The sequence below is a fragment of the Prionailurus viverrinus genome, chromosome X (genome assembly GCF_022837055.1).
Source record: "Prionailurus viverrinus isolate Anna chromosome X, UM_Priviv_1.0, whole genome shotgun sequence".
NCBI lineage: Eukaryota > Metazoa > Chordata > Mammalia > Carnivora > Felidae > Prionailurus > Prionailurus viverrinus.
Genome location: NC_062579.1, coordinates 77,271,516 through 77,292,001, shown reverse-complemented (window position 1 = coordinate 77,292,001; position 20,486 = coordinate 77,271,516).

Below are 20,486 nucleotides of genomic sequence, written 5' to 3'. Positions count from 1 at the left end.
CTTTGTCTGTGGGAACCTTCTTTTTAAATTGTTTGTAATGTTTATTTATTATTGAGAGAGAGAAAGAGATAGAGTGTGAGCAGGGGAGGGGCAGAGAGAGAGGGATACACAGAATCTGAAGCAGGCTCCAGGCTCCGAGCTGTCAGCACAGAGTCTGATGCGGGGCTCAAACTCACAACCGTGAGATCATGACCTAAGCTGATGTCGGACACTTAACCAACTGAGCCACTCAGATGCCCCTGTGGCAACATTCTTAAAGCTTCACTTAAGGGTGAGCTCCTCCAGAAAGGATCTGACTTGCATTTTTACCCCATGTCTGGGATTCTGCTAGAATTCACTGAGCCATACTGATAGTGTTCGTTGGAACTCCAAAACCACATGAAGGCAGAATTGTAATTTCAAATTCTCAAAGGAGCCTTCCTGCCCCTCATCCAGACCCAGAGCCAAGAGATACAAATTTCCTTGTCATCTCCCTGTCCCTGTAGTAAAAAAGGGCAACTTTCTGCTGAAACCCTTGTTTATCAAGTGTCAGGGATTGATACAAAGGTCTCAGTTGTCTATTCATCTCTGGCTCTTTTCCAGCTCATCCAAGCAGTTAAAATAATGTTTATGATATTTTTTTCAAATATTTGTGTCTCTTTAGAATGGGAGCTTTTTCACTAATCTCTTCCAAATAGTGTCCAAATAAAAAGTGTTAGTGACCCTTAAAGGTATAAATCAGTAAGTCAGACTAGGGTCACTCAGTGATAGTTAGATGATGTCTCAGCTACTCTGCAAGGTTTGAGTCAACTTGTGCTCTTATGCCTATAGCCCTGGAGGGGCTGGTTAGAGGGATGGCTCAGCTGAGCCTCTGTCCCACTCTATAGAGTCTCAGAGTGTCTCCATATAGTATTTCCAGCAGGATAAGCAAACTTTCTATATGGCAGGTCACAGCTTTCAACAAACAAGGCAGAAGACACTTTTCCTCTTAAAGATTAGATCCACAATTGGCATAGCATCACTTCTACCATGTTTCATTAGCCAAAGCAATCACATGCCTGCCCAGAGTCAAGAGCATGGGGAAAAAGACAGGACCTCTCAATGGCAAGGGTGCCAAGGACTGAGGAGCCTTCTTGAACTTGACATATAGTGCCATAAAACACACATTTCCTGAGATGCTGCTGGGTGTCGCACATGGGGTATGTCCATACAACAAAGTCTTCGGTTCTCTGGTCCAGAGTGGTAAACTCTAGAATTATTTTCCACTTTCCTTGCCCTAGTAGAATGACCTGACCCATGTAGTGGATCCCTCCAATCCAAAGCAATGCCATGGTGCCATTTAGGAATCCCCTAAAACCTGACACTTAATTGTAATCGATCCCTCTCCATATGCCTACAAAAGTTCATATCCAAAGAGTCATAAATAAGGCAGATTTGAGGCCACAGAAAGACTTTAGGGAGAGGAGGGGGAAGCACAAGCAGCCCCATACATAAGCCACCCCAACCTTTTGGAGTTTGTTCAAGACAAGCACTTGCTTACAAATTTCTATTTGAATTAATTACACAATGGAGATTGAGGTAGGTTGGAGTAATCAATGCTGCATTTCATGTTTTATTTATGTATTTCCTGTCAAGCAGGTTCATCCAGAGAAGAATGGTTCCTGTGCACCTCTGGTGGGCTCAAACATTCAAAGGCCTTTTACACATCTGATGGACCAGACACGAGAGTGAGATTCAAGAGATCAACCAGGGTCCTGGTGTCACATATAGCCCAGTTGCTATGTGATCTTGGGTAAGGCCATTCACTTCTCTGGGAAGATCCCACTGGGGAAATAACTCTGAGTTCCTAGAAGAGATAGAATTCACTAAGCCAGTCCAATTATTCTAACAAGCACAATAACTAGGCATACTATTCATTGCTAAAACAAAATTCCCAGATCTATATGACAAAAATACCTAGTCAAGCATCAAGTCCACCCATAGTCCTCTGGTCCCTGCCTCGCTATGATCCTCAAGGGCTGCCCACTAGTACCTCTTATAGTAAGATCTTGGAAGCAGAGGTAGTTAAATTATGGACAGGTGTCAGGATGTTATGTTGGAGAAGAATCATGGGTTACATCAGAGGCTGTGAGGGACAAGACTGGTCATGTCACAACCCTCAGATGATTGCTAGACAGTGTGGCAGAGACTACATTGATGACCATGTGGAGATGAGCCCTAGTGATCTTCTGTTCTACTAATGTCCTCCTCATGGATCAACTCAAACCCACCTGTGATCCTGGATTGGTTTTGAAAGTACCTCATAATAATAATAAAGTGTAAATGGCCACTTTTTCAAGCTTTCTCCTCCCCTCCCAACACTCATTCTGCTCTTATCCAGGAGTGACAGGTCAAGGTCAAAGAGGAGGAGGGCTATGATGGGCCCAGAATTAGGACTAACCCCATTTTATCGGCCCAGGTCTAGGTAACTGAGTTTTCATCCTGCCGGTTTTTGTGGTGGGTTTTGTACCCAGGCTCATGCACTGGAGGTAAAAACAAGCAAACAAAACTTAACAAAACCAAAAAACAAAAATGGAAACAAATGAAAACACACAAAAAAAACCAATTCAAATTCAGACGGCTTGAGGAAAATGATGGGGAGGTGCCAATCACCTTATGTCTTTTAATTCAATACCATTGTGCTCTTAATCTGTTGGAGAAGACAGGAGACACGTGTACCTTAGTCCTGCAAACAGCCTTAAATCACTGTAATTAAAAGCAAACAAAAGATAATTTAAAAAGCTAGTAACAGACAAAGAAACACACCAATTTACTCTCCAATTTCCAAGGATGAACACCAGGAAGTCTATTATGGGCTCGTCTCAGTCGACCTCCTCAAATTTTAGGTCAATGGATGCGGGTAAGGGGCTGCAAGTTGTTAGCTCAGAGGAGAGTGAGCCTTGGCTACTCTCATTGGAAGCTTCCATCATTCTAATGATGCATAACTGCAGGTCATGAAGGCCTACCTTTCAAAAACAAAGGATAATAGCCTGGAAAAGAAAAGAATCAGATAAATATGAACTAGTTATAAGAGTAACTTCAGTTTCTAGGGAGACTGAAATAGGTATTATTCTTTTTTTTTATCATTTTGATTTAGCTACTTCTGTACTGTGTTTGTATCCTCAGTCATGTACTTAGATGAATTCCTTAACAGGTGACATGTTGAAAAATATGTTTGGGTATGTTTGTTCTATTAATAGCGTTAATACCATTTTCCCCATTTTCGTGCTTATAATTTATTACAACAGTAAAGTTAGTTTCTTTAGTTTGTCTTTTCAGTAAAATGCATCATTAGATTATCATTGCTCATTTAGACCCTTTGATTCCCATTCACCACTGAGCCTATAATCAAATGTACGCATTCCTCCTTCTGGGCTTCAACATCCAACTTCATTTTTCTTCTTCCTCTCCTAGATTTCAGGTGTGTCAGTCACACTTACACCTCATGTCTTCATCCCATGGCCTAATTAGGATCGATTTTTTATTTTTTAATTTATTTTTATTTTTATTTTTAGCCTTTTCACCAAAAATCCTATTTGCTTTCTGATTTTATAAATGCAAAACACAATAAAAGTATCCTAGTGGCTTAGATTTCCTAAAATGACTTCTCACATATTACAATATTCAGGAGACTAGTGTGGAAGTATAGCTGCAGTAGGAAAAATGTGCATGCCATATAGAAAAACACTGGCATCTTGAAACAGCATTCATTAGCATGATAGAAATTAAAAGATTAAGATAAATGCATTTTGTTCCAACTGCTCCACAGTTCTTAGTCTGAAAAGGTGCATAGGTCTGAAAAGAGCCTTCAGTTTCCAAAAATGTTTTTCAGACCTGGAAGTTTATCTCAAGGCACCACCTAAAAGGATTTTCTTGCAGTTGATTTCATAATAGATTTTCTAGGTTTCCTAAGGCAGCCTATCCTTCTTTAAAAAAAATCCTCAGGGCCTCTCAGCAGCTCAGTCAGTTAAGCATCTGACTTCAGCTCAGGTCATGATCTCACAGTTCATGAGTTCAAGTTCCGCATTGGGCTCTGTGCTGACAGCTCAGAGCCTGGAGCCTGCTTCCGATTCTGTGCTTCCCTCTCTCTCTGCCCCTCTTCTGCTCACGCTCTGTCTGTCTCTCTCAAAAATAAATGAACATTAAAAATTTTTTTAAAAATCCTCTCATACGATTTTTCTAATATTCCAGAATAATATCAAGTACTAATTCTGATGGGGGAGGGGTCATTTGTCCTGAACCCTGACTCTACTAATCCCTTGAAGTGCTCTGGAGGTAATGCCTCATTAAAGTTCTTCTACATTTGACCAAACAATTCAGGGAATCTCTTGAGTATTCTGCACTGCCCCCCTCTCCATTCTTTCTCTTAAGCAAGTGGGGCTCTGCAAAAGGTGAAATTGTCTTTGAGTTCAATCTCTCCTGGCAGGGTCCAATCTCTCTTCTGCTGGGTTCAAGAAAAGTTTTATCTTTTCTAGTTTATCCATCTTTGGTCTCATATGATGGAGAATGAGAATGCTTACAGGTTTCTAAATCTAATAAAAAAAATTCCAATTCTTTTCAAATTGCAAACGTACACTTAGCAATATTGGTCTAATATTAGGCTTTAAAACACACTATAATAAATTTCAGAAGATTGAAGTCACAGTGTATATTCTCTCAAGACAGACATAAGAATCTAGAAATCAGTTGTTTATAACGCAACTGGAAAATATCCAGCTACTTTGAAATGAAGCAATGAGTGTATAGCAAAGCAAAAAAGCAAAAATCCATAGACCTAGGAAAAAAAGAAAATAAAAAAAAATACCTAACAATAATATTAACGTTGAAATCACTGGAGAAGGAAAAGGATTCATCTTGGTTCAGTTAATTGGTCACTACTGTCTTCTTAATTTTTGGAAAGGGCAAGAGATTTTTCCACTAGCAGGTCCAGATTCATGTCTTTAATCACCATGATTATAAATAACTCCAGGCAAAGAATCACACACTGTTTCTCTCCAATCTCCATGCTGACTATCACTAGAAAGTTTGTGCATTATTCACAACCTCCCCAGTCTTGGGGTCAACGGCTCTAGTCAGGGGCTACAGGTCTCCCATCGGCTGAGCCAGTGAGGATTTGAGGCCATTGGCTGCACTCATTAGAGGATCCAATCACCCATACCTAATTGCAGGTCACTAAGGTTTTTGTTTTTTAAAATAAGATTTGGCATGAAGAGATAAATATCAGACAAATCTGACTGAATTCAGAGAGTAATTTCAGATACCAAGGAGTTTATATGTGAATTGCTTCCTATGTGATTTAGCTATTTCTTTAAACTGTGTTTTGTGTCCTCATATATATGTGCAAATGAATGCCAAATGAGGGATTGGTTGCAAATGGGTAATGCTTGTTTATCTGCTTCTGCATTGTATCTGTTGTCATATCACACATAAAGAAACCCTGGCTGATTTCACTATATGTTCTTGGAAGAATGAGAGTGAAAAGGGCTTCAAAAATGTATTACAAAAATAGATTTGACCTTACATATAACTGTAAATGCGGCTCTGGTAAAATAACTGGCAGAAATGACACTTTAGGCATGCAAATGAATGCAATATGGTTAACATAAAACGATGGTTTTTGCTTGGAACAATTGCACTAAAAACATGCAATAAAGCAGATTTGATGCATTTGTTAATGTTTCATGAATGATAAAACTGTTTTAAGGATCGGCAGAATGGCACAGGTGCAAATGCTACACTAGATGGCCCTTTGTGGAGAGCTCCAGGTCTTTTCCGGCCAAGCCAGGTGGCCCTGAAAAGAGCCATTGTTTTGCGATGTGGTCAGGTGGTCCTGAGGCAGACCATTTCATCTGGTGTACCTGATGACGGCCTTGGTGGCCTCAGACACCACGTGCTTGCCAAACTCCCTGAGCAGGAGCAGGCGCACCACTCTCTGGATCTCCTTGGAGGTGATGGTGGACCGCTTGGTGGAGTGGGCCAGGAGAGAGGCCTCTCCGATGATGCGTTCCAAGATGTTGGTAAGGAGTGAAACCATGACGCTCATGGCCTCCTGCAAGAGGGCTAGGCCTTCCTGAGACTGCTTCAGAATTCTGGGGAAGTAGGTGGCAAAACTGGGAGAGCAGTAGCGGTGGTGGCAACATTGGCAGCAGTGGCGAAGGCGATGGCAATGGTGCCTTGGCTACTCCTGCTTCAGACTCTTGGGGTTGGCTGCCTCGGGCTCCGAGCCCAGGCTTTCCCCGGAATAGGTGTCACTGCCAGGCTCAGCCACGTGGAGCGCACCTTCCAGACAGCTCAGAAGGAAGGGCAGTGGCTGCAGTTCCTGAAGTCACCCACATCCTCCATATCTGAATTGACAAAATGCAACACAGGGAAGTGGGTCACAAGGGCAGGCTGAGTAACATGTGATTGTATAAGCTAGAGCTTGACATTGTATCATCCAATCAGAGTGTGAATCCAGTGCCCTCTACACTTCTTGTGACTTCCGTCAGAAAAACTTTCAAACATTCCATTTCCAGGTAATATTGTATTTTACCTGCTGAATTTGAACACAAAACAGCCACAGATCCTGGAAGAGTCGTGTTTTTATTGGAATACCTTTTATTCTACATCACTACTCTATTTATGATAGGCAGTAAGTGCCACTGGTGCAGTATGTACTAGAAATACAATGCTCTGGAATTAATGTGTCAGCCTCTTAAAATCACAGCAAGGTAAAGTAGAGATGATAAAAACACAGGAGCAGATAGAGGGGAGTGGAATATAAGGGGTGGGTGACACAGTTAATGAATTTATAATGGGAGCTAGCACTCCTTGAGGATCTTCACTTTCTATTCAATGACTTTTGTTGGCAGATAAGAAGTAGCACACTGGAAAGAGTGGCATAAATTAGACTAATTTCTTTCCATTTTTGTCTCTCCAAAGACCGCAGATTACAAGGCTCCAATTAAGAGAGGGAGGGATTTAATCTGGTCAGAACTAATTACCTGTCTCCTAATAGCTACATGTGGCATTGGTGTGTAAAAGCTCTAAGAAAGGGCCAGCAGGATGGAATAAACCAGAGCTGAATCTTTATTTCCCCATGTTTCCCACTCAAAGCGAGAGATGAGGAGATAAAGCCAGGAGGTGAGTGGCTGTGGACCTGATGAAATGTCTGCTGCCCTGTGAATCTTCAGGTTTGTCTCCAAGAGATAATAGAACATCCCAGAAATTCTCAAGCAGAGCTCTCATGTGCATTCCTGCCCATACCCTGGTGGGGTAAGACACATGTAGTACCCTGAGTAGAACAGAGAGATCCCCAAGCAGCCAGAAGTCACCAACAAGCCTTCATCCTGTCATGGTCACTTGAATACCCTTTTTGCCAAGCAATCAGATGCCAACCATCACAAGTGGCGAAACCAGTACTAACAAATAAATCACAACATGGTTGGACCCAGAGGCCAGTTTGTCAGGATCAGTTTGCTTAGCTTTTCAAGTAACTACTATGATTGTCAGACTCTCAGTATACCTCACAGGTGCTGCTGCAGGAGAGGAGAGGGAGAAGGGCCAACCCCTCAGGGCCAGTTCCTGGTGTCCACCAAACTCCTCCTTGTGGAACCTGCAGCTACCACAGATGAGACCCTCTGAAGATGTTCTCTCCTGCTCTGGCTTTCTAGGCATAAGATCAACTGGTGGGATCTGGTATCTTGCAAAATAGAAGTGTCTGGATGCTGCTCTCGGAGATACTATGAAATATTCTAGTCAGAAGAACGGACAGCCAAAACATCAGTTCTTTGATGCCCCGAGAGGGAAACTTTGGAAAGACCTCACCCTAAGCACCAAAATTGTAGATAGACTTTGCAGCTTTGGCTTTTTGAGAGAGTCTGCCTGCCATACCCCAAGGCAATACTTCCAGAGGAATGACTTTAGCCAATTTGGGGACATTTTTCTTACAACTCAGAATGGACAGCTGTCCTGAGCTAAGCCATTGTAGTAGCTCAAACAGGCACTCTCCCACATGGTACCTCAGCAAGGTACCCTGACAAATGAAGCTATTGCTCCAAGCTCTGATCAAGGCCCTCAGGAGAAATGCAAACTCAGCCTCCAAACACAGCACACAAAGAAGTTAACTAGTCATACTGATTAAAACATTAAAGATATTTGGGTATTTATTAACTTGAAAAGTGTTTTCTTAAAGATACTGAGGTCCTAAACATTACCCACACAGTGGAATTGCTGAGCAAAAGTAAATGCTGATGGTTGAAAAATATAAAATTTACCCCAATTCTCCAAAAATCCACAATAGAGAGAGAGGCAGGAAGAAAATTCTAAATGGAAGATATTTTAAAATTAAAAGCTTATTTTTTCAATAATCTCGGAAATGCCTGCAAACAAGTACATTGCAAGTATTCATGAAAATAATCAATTACGGAAGTTGAACCCCCCAAACAGAGTTAAGAAGCATCAAAGACATGCAAGCAATCGACCAGCTATTGTCCAAAAGGCAAGGCTTCCAAGGTTGTGTTCTGTGAGAACCTTAAGGAACAGCAGATGCTATGGCTAATAAAAAGGAATCTGATTATGAAGGGGAAAATATCATTTTTATTACCAGAAAAAAGTTGATGGTAAAAGGTGTGAAGAAACCTTACTAAACAGATTTTGGAACACTTCTGTTTGCAACGAGGATACAAAAGTGACACTTGAGCTGTTAGTAATCAAATCTTCCCTTAGTTTGGTGAAAGATGCAAGGGACATGTCATTTTCTCTGAACTCCTATCATTAAGTAATCATGATTACAAAGAAGCTAGCACACAGACAAAAGGCAGGGCAAGGATCACACCAATTTCCTCCTCCAACTCCACAGAAATGTTCTTACTGGGTCATCCGCAGGGTCAACTTCCCAGTCTTTGGGCCAGTGGCCATGGCACAGGGGCTCCACACCCTCCATTGGCTGAGGCGGTGAAGAGTGGGATAGAGCTATTCTCATTGCATACTCCCATCATCCAAGTGATGCATACTTGTTAGTAGTTAGTTATGGCTTGTGTACTTGGATCATCAAAGTGGCTGTAATCATGACTACCACTGTTTTCATATAGGCACGGTTTGCCATTTACCCTTCTTGGCTAATTCATCCTATTACCATTTAGATTTGCATCCCAGATCATCTTCCATCTTCCTAAATTTCATTCCTGAGAAGTTACTTTAATATGGTGTCACTTGGTGGAAATACTACGAGTCATGTGTTTTTCACAGGTGTCTGTATTTCAGAGTTAAGATCTTAAGTTAGCTAGCATTGAGATGGGGTTCAGTGTGCAGGCCATTTAATCAGGATTAATAGCTGAGGAAGGGACCAGACATATATTAATCGACTCTCATTGATCAGACCTTGGGCATGGCCATCAGGACAAGTCCCTGAACTCAGTCAGGCAAGGCAGCTCTCTGTAGCTGAGGTAGTGACTGAATGGCTCTACCATTGGCTGAGGTCTTCCAGTCGACTGCACACTAAGCAGCTGAAGCAGAGAGTCTGTCGTTGAGGGACGTTCTGGTTGGTCAGTCTCCCTGCCCATCACAGCCTCATTATGAAATGATACCCTGGCCAGGTAGGCAACTATAGATTGACAGTTATTTTCTCTCAGCACTTGCTTTTGGCTTCCATATCCTGATAAAAAGACGGATGCTGTCACACTATTTGGTTTTTCGTTTGTAGGCCTTGTGCCCTTTTGTCTGTTCTTATGCTGTCTAGGCTTACATCGTCACTTTACTACAATATGTTCACATGTGTTTCTTGAATACAGAATGTCATGACCTCTTTGAATATGGAGAAATTACCACATTCTCATTTGACTATCAGTTTTCCAAACTTCACCATGTTTCTGCTTCTGGAATGCCTATGAGATGTATTTAATAAGTACTTACTCCATTCCTTAAGTCTCTTTGCCTCACTTTCATCCAATTTCTCTCTTTATCTTACTAGGAGGCATTCTGTATTATTTCTTTTATCTGCTTCTGGAATGCCTATGAGATGTACTTACTAAGTACGTACTCCATTCCTTAAGTCTCTTTGCCTCACTTTCATCCTATTTCTCTCTTTATCTTACTAGGAGGTGTTCTGTATTATTTCTTTTACCTGTCTTCCATTTCACAATTCTCTATCCAACTGTGTCTCAACCGTCGTGTACAATTTCTTTAATCTTTTGTTCTAGTGGTTACAATGGTCAACTCTAGCAAACTCATTTAGCACTTTGTTTGATAATTAGCTATATGTTTCCTATGTTTCATATGTCCTGTAATTTATATAAAAGTGTTAAACCCACTTATGTTTGGCATTTGGTAATAATTCTCTGGAGTTTTCCATTCTGGTCTCTTATTTGATTTTGCTGAGGGAGGCTTGCTTTTGGATGATGTGCATATATGAGAAGACTTTATCTGCAGGAATCTTGCAACAGCCTCCAAAAGGATTAAGCCCCTCCAGCTAAGGACTGGGAATAGAATTTCCCTTGGCATCTCCTTTTCCCAGTAGGAAAAAGTCCAGTTTTCATGAAGTTTGTAGTTATTCAGGCACCACTTCATGCAAAACCAAGTGTTAAATGTGTTGGGTCTTATTTGGTCAGCCCCATGTGTCTCTAGGGAAAAACAAACGAACAAACACAAAATGTGGAATGTTCAAATAGCCTGGGTTATAACACAAAGTCATGGTCGAGGGAAATCATTTTAGTACTATTATTTTGTACAAGTCTTCCCTTACTTGGCGAAAGTGGCAGGAGGTATGTCCGCTCACAGGTCTGGATTCGTATCCTCCTCATTGTAATGAAAAGCATACAGCTGATCAAACAAAGAAGTAAAGAGCAAGTAAAGTATAATACCAGCTTCCCCCTCAATCTCAGAGGCTGATAGCCCAGTAAGACTCTTACTGATTCAGCCTGACACACCTGACTGCACATTGCGCCAATGGCTCTGAGTCAGCAGCTCCATGTCCCTGTTTGGTGAACTCACAATTGTGTGGGGCCTGTGCTGCTCTGACGGGATACTTCCATTATCCTCATGATGCTGATGTGCAAGTCATGAAGGTTTGAGTTTTCCATAAGAAAAGGTTATAGACTTCAAAGAAATAGGATCAGATAAATCTGAGCAGCTTAAAATAGTAACTCCTGTTACTAGGGAGCCTTTTATAGCTGTTCCTTCTTGAACTCTTTATTTAGAGACTTCTGTACTGAGCCTGGGTTCTCCCTTCTTTTTTTAAAATGAATTCTACAACAAGGCTAATATTGAATAAGTTTGAATGGGGTACAATTGACTCATTAATAATATTTTCCCAGGGTTGTTGCTTATAACTTGTTACTTAAGCAAGAAAACTGTTTCCCTCAGCCTTACCATTAACCACACCTGTAGAGAACGAATGCTCACAAGATGCCCTTTTTCCTCAGTTCCCTTCTGAAGTGAACGATAAGATGTACTAACTTCCCCTTTCTGTCTTCAACATCAAAACCCATTTTTCCTCGGTCTACATTGGATTTCATATTGGTCATTCACCCTTTCACTCTATGTGGTGCACTTTCAATGTTGTTTTACTCATGCTCATATGTTATTTGTACAATTGTAAATGCAAAAATTTTTTTTTTTGATTTTTGTAGATTATCCAGAATGGTCTCTTTCTTTGTATGAGAATGTTTTCACACACAGGGGTGTTTACAGATTATTTTAAATGCACAAATGCCATTCTTAATAGATTGCCCAGATATTGGCGCCTAAAGGTAATCTTAATTAATTTTTTTTTCATAACTAATATGTATTTGACATAAAGACTACAATAACTTGAACTTTCTTTTTTTTTAATTTTAACGTTTATTTATTTTTGAGACAGAGACAGAGCATGAATGGGGGAGGGTCAGAGAGAGGGAGACACAGAATCTGAAACAGGCTCCAGGCTCTGAGCTGTCAGCACAGAGCCCGACGCGGGGCTCAAACTCACAGACCGCGAGATCATGACCTGAGCCGAAGTCAGCTGCCCAACCGACTGAGCCACCCAGGCGCCCCAATAACTTGAACTTTCAATCTCTCATCTGGTTAGTTTTCTTGCCCTTCATTTAATATGAACTACAGTTCATCATATATATATATGAAATTTATTGTCAAATTGGTTTCCATACAACACCCAGTGTTCATCCCAACAGGTGCCCTCTTCAATGCCCATCACCTCCCCTCCCCTCCCTCCCACCCCCCCACCATCAACCCTCAGTTTGTTCTCAGTTTTTAAGAGTCTCTTATGCTTTGGCTCTCTCCCACTCTAATCTCTTTTTTTTTCCTTCCCCTCCCCCATGGGTTTCTGTTAAGTTTCTCAGGATCCACATAAGAGTGAAAACATATGGTATCTGTCTTTCTCTGTATGGCTTATTTCACTTAGCATCACACTCTCCAGTTCCATCCACGTTGCTACAAAGGGCCATATTTCATTCTTTCTCATTGCCACGTAGTACTCCATTGTGTATATAAACCACAATTTCTTTATCCATTCATCAGTTGTTGGACATTTATGCTTTTTCCACAATTTGGCTATTGTTGAGAATGATGCTATCAACATTGGGGTACAAGTGCCCCTATGCATCAATACTCCTGTATCCCTTGGGTAAATTCCTAGCAGTGCTATTGCTGGGTCATAGGGTAGGTCTATTTTTAATTTTTTGAGGAACCTCCACACTGTTTTCCAGAGTGGCTGCACCAATTTGCATTCCCACCAACAGTGCAAGAGGGTTCCCGTTTCTCCACATCCTCACCAGCATCTATAGTCTCCTGATTTGTTCATTTTGGCCACTCTGACTGGCGTGAGGTGATATCTGAGTGTGGTTTTGATTTGTATTTCCCTGATGAGGAGCGACGTTGAGCATCTTTTCATGTGCCTGTTGGCCATCCGGATGTCTTCTTTAGAGAAGTGTCTATTCATGTTTTGTGCCCATTTCTTCACTGGGTTATTTGTTTTTTGGGTGTGGAGTTTGGTGAGTTCTTTATAGATTTTGGATACTAGCCCTTTGTCCGATATGTCATTTGCAAATATCTTTTCCCATTCCGTTGGTTGCCTTTTAGTTTTGTTGGTTGTTTCCTTTGCTGTGCAGAAGCTTTTTATCTTCATAAGGTCCCAGTAATTCATTTTTGCTTTTATTTCCCTTGCCTTTGGGGATGTGTCGAGTAAGAGATTGCTACGGCTGAGGTCAGAGAGGTCTTTTCCTGCTTTCTCCTCTAGGGTTTTGATGGTTTCCTGTCTCACATTCAGGTCCTTTATCCATTTTGAGTTTATTTTTGTGAATGGTGTGAGAAAGTGGTCTAGTTTCAACCTTCTGCATGTTGCTGTCCAGTTCTCCCAGCACCATTTGTTAAAGAGGCTGTCTTTTTTCCATTGGATGTTCTTTCCTGCTTTGTCAAAGATGAGTTGGCCATACGTTTGTGGGTCTAGTTCTGGGGTTTCTATTCTATTCCATTGGTCTATGTGTCTGTTTTTGTGCCAATACCATGCTGTCTTGATGATGACAGCTTTGTAGTAGAGGCTAAAGTCTGGGATTGTGATGCCTCCTGCTTTGGTCTTCTTCTTCAGAATTACTTTGGCTATTCGGGGTCTTTTGTGGTTCCATATGAATTTTAGGATGGCTTGTTCTAGTTTCGAGAAGAATGCTCGTGAGAGTAAGGTAGTTTTTGACCCAGGCTAGGCCTCTTATTTTGGTCTCCTCTCCAACTTTCCCACTTTTCCTTTTTGACAGTTGTCCTTTTCCCCAGGTTACTTTGTCCAGAGGAGGGATCTGGGGTCAGAGCCATCGTTGCTTTAATCCACATCCTATCACCCATAAATTACACTAAATCATATTCCTTCAGTGTTAAAAAAACAAACTGATTTTCTTATGCTTGATCCTGAAACACTACAGGAGACTAATATTAATGTGACTTTTGAAACAATAACAACTGATTGAAATATAATTCACATACCACATAATTCAACCTCGGAAAGTGTATAGTTCAGTTGTTTTTAGTATATTCCCTGAGTTGTGCAACTACCACTACTATCTCATTTTAGAATATTTTCATCAACCTGATCTCCCCTCTTTGCGGCCAGGTCCCCTGGTGACCACTGATCTACTTTTGTCTCTGTATATTTATCTATTTTAGATATTTCATATAAATGGAATCATTTCGTCTGCCTTCTTTCATTTAGTATAATTTTCCAAGGTACATCCGTATTATAGCATGTTTGGTACTTCATTACTTTTTATAGCTGAATATCATTCCATTGTATGAATATACTACATTTTGTTTATCCATTTGCCAATTAATGGGCAATTGGGTTTGTTTCTACCTTTTGGCTATTGTTAATAATGCTGCTATAGATATTTATACACAAATTTATGTGTGGATATATATTTTTTATTTCAGCATGGTTAACACAGTGTTACATTAGTTTCAGATGTACAACATAGCAATTCAGTATCTTTATATAAATCTGTTGTTCTCACCACAAATGTAGCTAGCATCTGTCACCATACAACATTACTACAATATCATTGGCTGTATTCCCTATGCTATATCTCCTATTCCTGTGACTTAATCATTCCATAAAATGAAGCCTGTATCTTCCACTCCCTTTCACCCATTTTGCCCACCTACTACCCTCTCTCTGGCAACCATCAGTATATTCTCTGTATTTTATAGGTCTGAGTCTGCTTTCTGTTTGTTTGTTTATTCATTGCTTTGTTATTTCAATTCCACATATGAGTGAAATCATATGATATTTGTCTTTTTCAGTCTGACATATTTCACTTAGCATAACACCCTCTATGTCTATCCATGTTGTCATAAATGACAAGATCTCATCCTTTTTATGGCATGTAATATTCTGTTGTGTGTATGTATGTATATGTTATATGGGTGTGTGTACAATATGGTTTTTTCTTGGTGTTGAGCTGTAAAGGTTCTTCATATATTTTGAATATTAACCCCTTATGGGATATATTATTTGCAAATTTCTTCCATTTAGTAGGTTGCCTTTTGCTTTGTTGATGGTTTCCATCACTATTGTATGGACATGTTTTCACTTCTCTTGGCTATATAGCTAAGAATGGAATTCTTGGGTTACATTTTGAGGAGCACCCAAACTCTTTTCCAAAGTAACTGTACCATTTATAATCCTAACAGCAATGTTTAGGGTTCTAATTTCTTCACATCACTGTTAACACTTGTTGTCTTTTTTTCAGCCATCCTGTGGTGAGTAAAGCAGCATCTCATTGTGGTTTTGATTTCATTTTCCTGATGACAAATGAGGTTGAACATGTTTTTATATGCTTATAATTCATTTGTATAATCTTCCTTAGAGAAATGTCTATTCATATTCTTTGTTTTTTTTTAATTAGGTAATTTGTCTTTTTGTTGTTTGTTTGTAAGTGTTCTTTATACACAAATTTTTTATGAGATATATGATTTGCAAGAAATTTTCAACCATTCTTCAAGCTGTCTTTTCATTTCCTTCATGGTATACTTTGAAGCACAAAATTTTAAATTTTGATGAAGTATGTTTAACTACTTTTTATTTTATTGTTTATGCTTTTAGTGTAATAGCTAAGAAGCCATTGTCTAATCTAAACAAAGATAAAGGAGGAGTTAAGATAACAGAGCAGCATGAAGAACCTGAGCTTGTATCATCCCTGAAACACAGCTAGATCAGCACTAAAACATTTTGAACACCTAGGAAATTAATCTGAGGAGTAACACAACAATATGCATAACTTGAGCTACAGAACTCAGCAGGTACACAGTGTGGAGAGGTGAACTGAGGGAGAGAAAAGCCACAGAGGGTAGGGAGTTGTTTTTGTAGGGAGAGAACAGAGAAAGAGAAAGGGGGAGAGTGTAGTGCATGGGGATCGTGCAAGAAAAGTACTCCCCTGAAAGTTGTTGGAGAGAAAGGGAAAGAAAGAGTGAAAACACTTGCAGAGGACTGAACAAGAAATCTGTTCCCAAAGCCATTGACAGGAAGACAGGAGAGGGTTTCGATACCACCAGGATTCCATAAACAATGGAGCACAGAGTCTGCAGTTCTGGAGCTCAGTGCCTGGCGGTGCTCTGGTGAGGAAGCAGGGCAAATCCCCAGGAGCAGGCAGTGGGGTCTAAGGGGTGTGTGTGCCACACGGGAGAAGCAGTTCCCCTGTTTGGAGTGCATCTGGTAGAGGCCATATAGCCTCCTCACAGGCAAAGGTCCCAGTGGACCCCGGAGAGCAGCCACATTTGGTGGTATTGTGACAGACTCCAGAGTGCTGTGAAACCTGGTACCAGCTGTGTGTTGTGATTTGCCATAATTTCTGAACCACTGCCACTGTGCAATCACACATTTGTTTTCTGGGGCAAGCCTGCACCCAGCCATTGCTCAGTGAGAGACCCTCCCCAAGACAGTTGATGCAGATCCAAGCCGTGAGAGTCTCTGAAGTATGGGGTTTTGAAACGCAACCCCATCTGAGATAAAACTATGGAGGGAGGTGCCGCCTGAAAAATGGACAGCTTGAACATGGACAGGATAGAGGTGAGGAGTGGACAGAAACCTGAGACAAAAGAGGGGTGCTTGATCACTGGTCAATGAGAGTGGGAAGTTCCTGTGCCAGAGACTAGGGTGCTGGGTGAAGCCATTTCTACCTCTCCCATACACAGGCCACAGTGATCCACTTCAGTAAGCTAGTCAGCGTCACCTAGTGGAGAATGGAGCCATTACACCATACCCTGCCCAGCTGCACCCTGCAAGCACATCCCCTGGAAGACCAGCACAAATCACTCCACCTGCTTAGTGTACAGACTATAGAGGACTTCATAGTTTCAGTTCTAGGGGAAACTGTATGTAACTTCATTTGGGTATCATTCTGTTTGCTGATTCATTTATTTGTTCATTCTCTTTGCTTCTGTTTTTGCTTAAGTTATTTTCTTTTTTCTTTATTTTCTTCCTCTTTCTTGGATACAGAAAAAAGTATTTTTATTTTCTTTTTTTACTATATTTTTTACTTTTGTAAATTTTTTGTTCACTTTCATTTCCTTTATTTCATTTCATTCCATTTTATTATATAATTTTTAAATTTTTAAATTTTTTCTTACCTTTTTTTCCTTTCTTTCCCTTTTTTCTCTATTCTACCAAGCGTTTTCCAACAAGCATACCAAAACACACTTAGGAACTAGTTTCCTTTATTTGATTTTTTATTTAGTTTTTAGTTTTTTAACTTTTATTTTATTAATTTTTTCTTCCTCCAAAATGACAAAATGAAGGAATTCACCCCAAAATAAAGAATAGGAAGAAATGACAGCCAGGGGCTTAATCAACACAGATATTAGCAAGATTTCTGAACTACAATTTAGAACCAGGATAAGAATATTAGCTGGGGTTGAAAAAGCATAGAATCCCTTTCTGTGGAGATAAAATAAGTAAAATCTAGTCAGGACAAAATTAAAAATGCAATAACCGAGATGCAATCTTGAAAGGATGGCATGATGGCAAGGATGGACAAAGTAGAACACCTAATCGACAATATAGAAGATAAAATTATGGAGAATAATGAAGTGGAAAAAAGAGGGAAACAAAGGCAAAAGATACAAGCCTTAGAGAACTCAGTGACCTATTAAGAAGGAATAACATTCGAATAGTAGGAGTCCCAGAAGATGAAGAGAGAGAAAAGGGGCAGAAGGTTTATGTGAGCAAATTATAGCAGAATGTATAAGAAAACAAGACCCATACATATGCTGCCTATAAGACACTCATTTTAGAACTAGAGACACCTGCAGATTGAAAGTAAGGGGATGGAGAACCATTTTTCATACTAATGGTCGTCAAGAGAAAGCTAGAGTAGCAATACTTATTAAATCAGACAAACTAGATTTTAAAATAAAGATAGTAACAAAAGATGAGGAAGGGCATTATATCATAATTAAGGGGTTTATCCACCAAGAAGAGCTAACAATTGTAAATATTTATGCCCCCAACATGAAAGAACACAAATATATAAATCAATTGATCACAAAAATAAAGTAACTTATTGATAATAATACCATTATAGTGGGGGACATCAGCACCCCACTTAGAGCAATGAACAGATCATGTAAGCAGAAAATCAACAAGGAAACAATGGCTTTGTTTTGTTTGCTGTTTGCTTGTTTTTAATATGAAATTTATTGTCAAATTTGTTTCCATAAAACACCCAGTGCTCATCCCAACAAGTGCCCTCCTCAATACCCATCACCCACTTTCCCTTCGCTCCCCCCCCCCCATCAACCCTCAGTTTCTCTCAGTTTTTAAGAGTCTCTTATGGTTTTCCTCCTTCCCTCTTTAAGTTTTTTTCCCTTCCCCTTCCCCATGGTCATCTGTTAAGTTTCTCAGGATCCACATAAGAGTGAAAACATATGGTATCTGTCTTTCTCTGTATGACTTATTTCACTTAGCATAACACTCTCCAGTTCCATCCACGTTGCTACAAAAGGCCATGTTTCATTCTTTCTCATTGCCAAGTAGTATTCCATTGTGTATATAAACCACAACTTCTTTATCCATTCATCAGTTGATGGACATTTAGTCTCTTTCCATAATTTGGCTATTGTTGAAAGTGCTGCTATAAACATTGGGGTACAAGTGCCCCTATGCATCAGCACTCCTGTATCCTTTGGGTAAATTCTTAGCAGTGCTATTGATGGGTCATAGGGTAGATCTATTTTTAATTTTTTGAGGAACCTCCACACTTAAGGAAACAATGGCTTTGAATGACACACTGGACTGGAGGGACTTAGCGGATATATTAGCAGAACATTTCATCTAAAGCAGCAGAATACACTTTCTTCTCAAATGCACATAGAAGATTCTCCAGAATAGATCACATACTAGGTCACAAATCAGCCCTTAACAAGTACAAAAAGATTGAGATCATACCTTGCATATTTTCAGACCACAACACTATGAAACTTGAAATCAACCACATGAAAAAATTTGGAAAGACAACAAAACTAAGACTAAAGAACGTCTTACTAAAGAATGAGTGGGCTAACCATGAAATTAAAGAGGAAATTAAAAAGTACATGGAAGCCAATGAAAATGAAAACACAACAGTCCAAAACCTCTTGGCTGCAGCAAAGGCTGTCATAAGAAAGAAGTATGTAGCAATCCAGGCCTTCCTACAGCAGGAAGAAAGGTCTCAGATACACAACCAAATCTTACACCTAAAAGAGCTGGAAAAAGAATAACAAATAAAGCCCAAAAACCAGCATAAGAGAAATAATAAAGATTAGAGTAGAAATCAATATCAAAATTTAAAAAAATCCAGTAGAACAGATCAATGAGCTAGTTCTTTGAAATAATTAGCAACAATAATAAACCCCTGACCAGACTGATCGGAAAGAAAAAGGGAAGGGCCCAAATAAATAAAATCACAAATGAAAGAGAAGAGATCACAACCAACACCACAGAAATACAAACAATAATAAGAGAATATTATGAGAAATTATATGCCAACAAATTGGGCAATCTGGAAGAAATGGACAAATTCCTAGAAACATACAAATGACCAAAACTGAAATAGGAATAAATAGAAAATTTATACAGACTCATAACCAATAAAGAAATTAAATCAGTAATCAAAAATCTCCCAACAAACTAGAGTCCAGGGCCAGATGGATTTCCAGAGAATTCTAGCAAACATTTAAAGCAGAGTTAACACCTATTCTTTTGAAACTGTTTCCAAAAACAGAAATGGAAGGAAAACTTCCAAACTCATTCTACGAGTCCAGCATTGCCTTGATTCGAAAACCAGACAAAGACCCCACTAAAAAGGGGAACTACAGCCCAATTTCCCTGATGAACATGGATGCAAAAATCCTCAACAAGGTATTAGCCAACCGGATCCAACAATACATTAAAAAAAATTATTCACCACGACCAACTGGGATTTATATCATGGATGCAGGGCTGGTTCAATATCCACAAAACAATCAGTGTGATACATCACACTGATAAAAGCAAAGATAAGCAAGCACCACATGATCCTCTCAATAGACGCAGAAAAAGCATTTGACAAAACACAGCACCCTTTCATGATAAAAAAAAAAACACTCAAGAAAGTAGGGATAGAAGGATCATACCTCAAGATCATAAAAATCATAAAGGCCATATACAAAAGACTCACCACTAATATCATCCTCAATGGGGAAAAACTGAGAGCTTTCCCCCTAAGGTCAGGAACAAGACATGGATGTCCTCTCACCACTGTTATTCAACATAATATTGGAAGTCTTAGCCTCAGCAATCAGACAACACAAAGAAATAAAAGGCATCCAAATCGGCCAGGAGGAGGTCAAACTTTGACTCTTCACAGATGACATGTTACTCTATATGGAAAACCCAAAAGATTTCACCAAACAACTGCTAGAATTGATACATGAATTCAGCAAAGTCGCAGGATATAAAATCAATATACAGCAATCATATGTGTTTCTACACACCAATA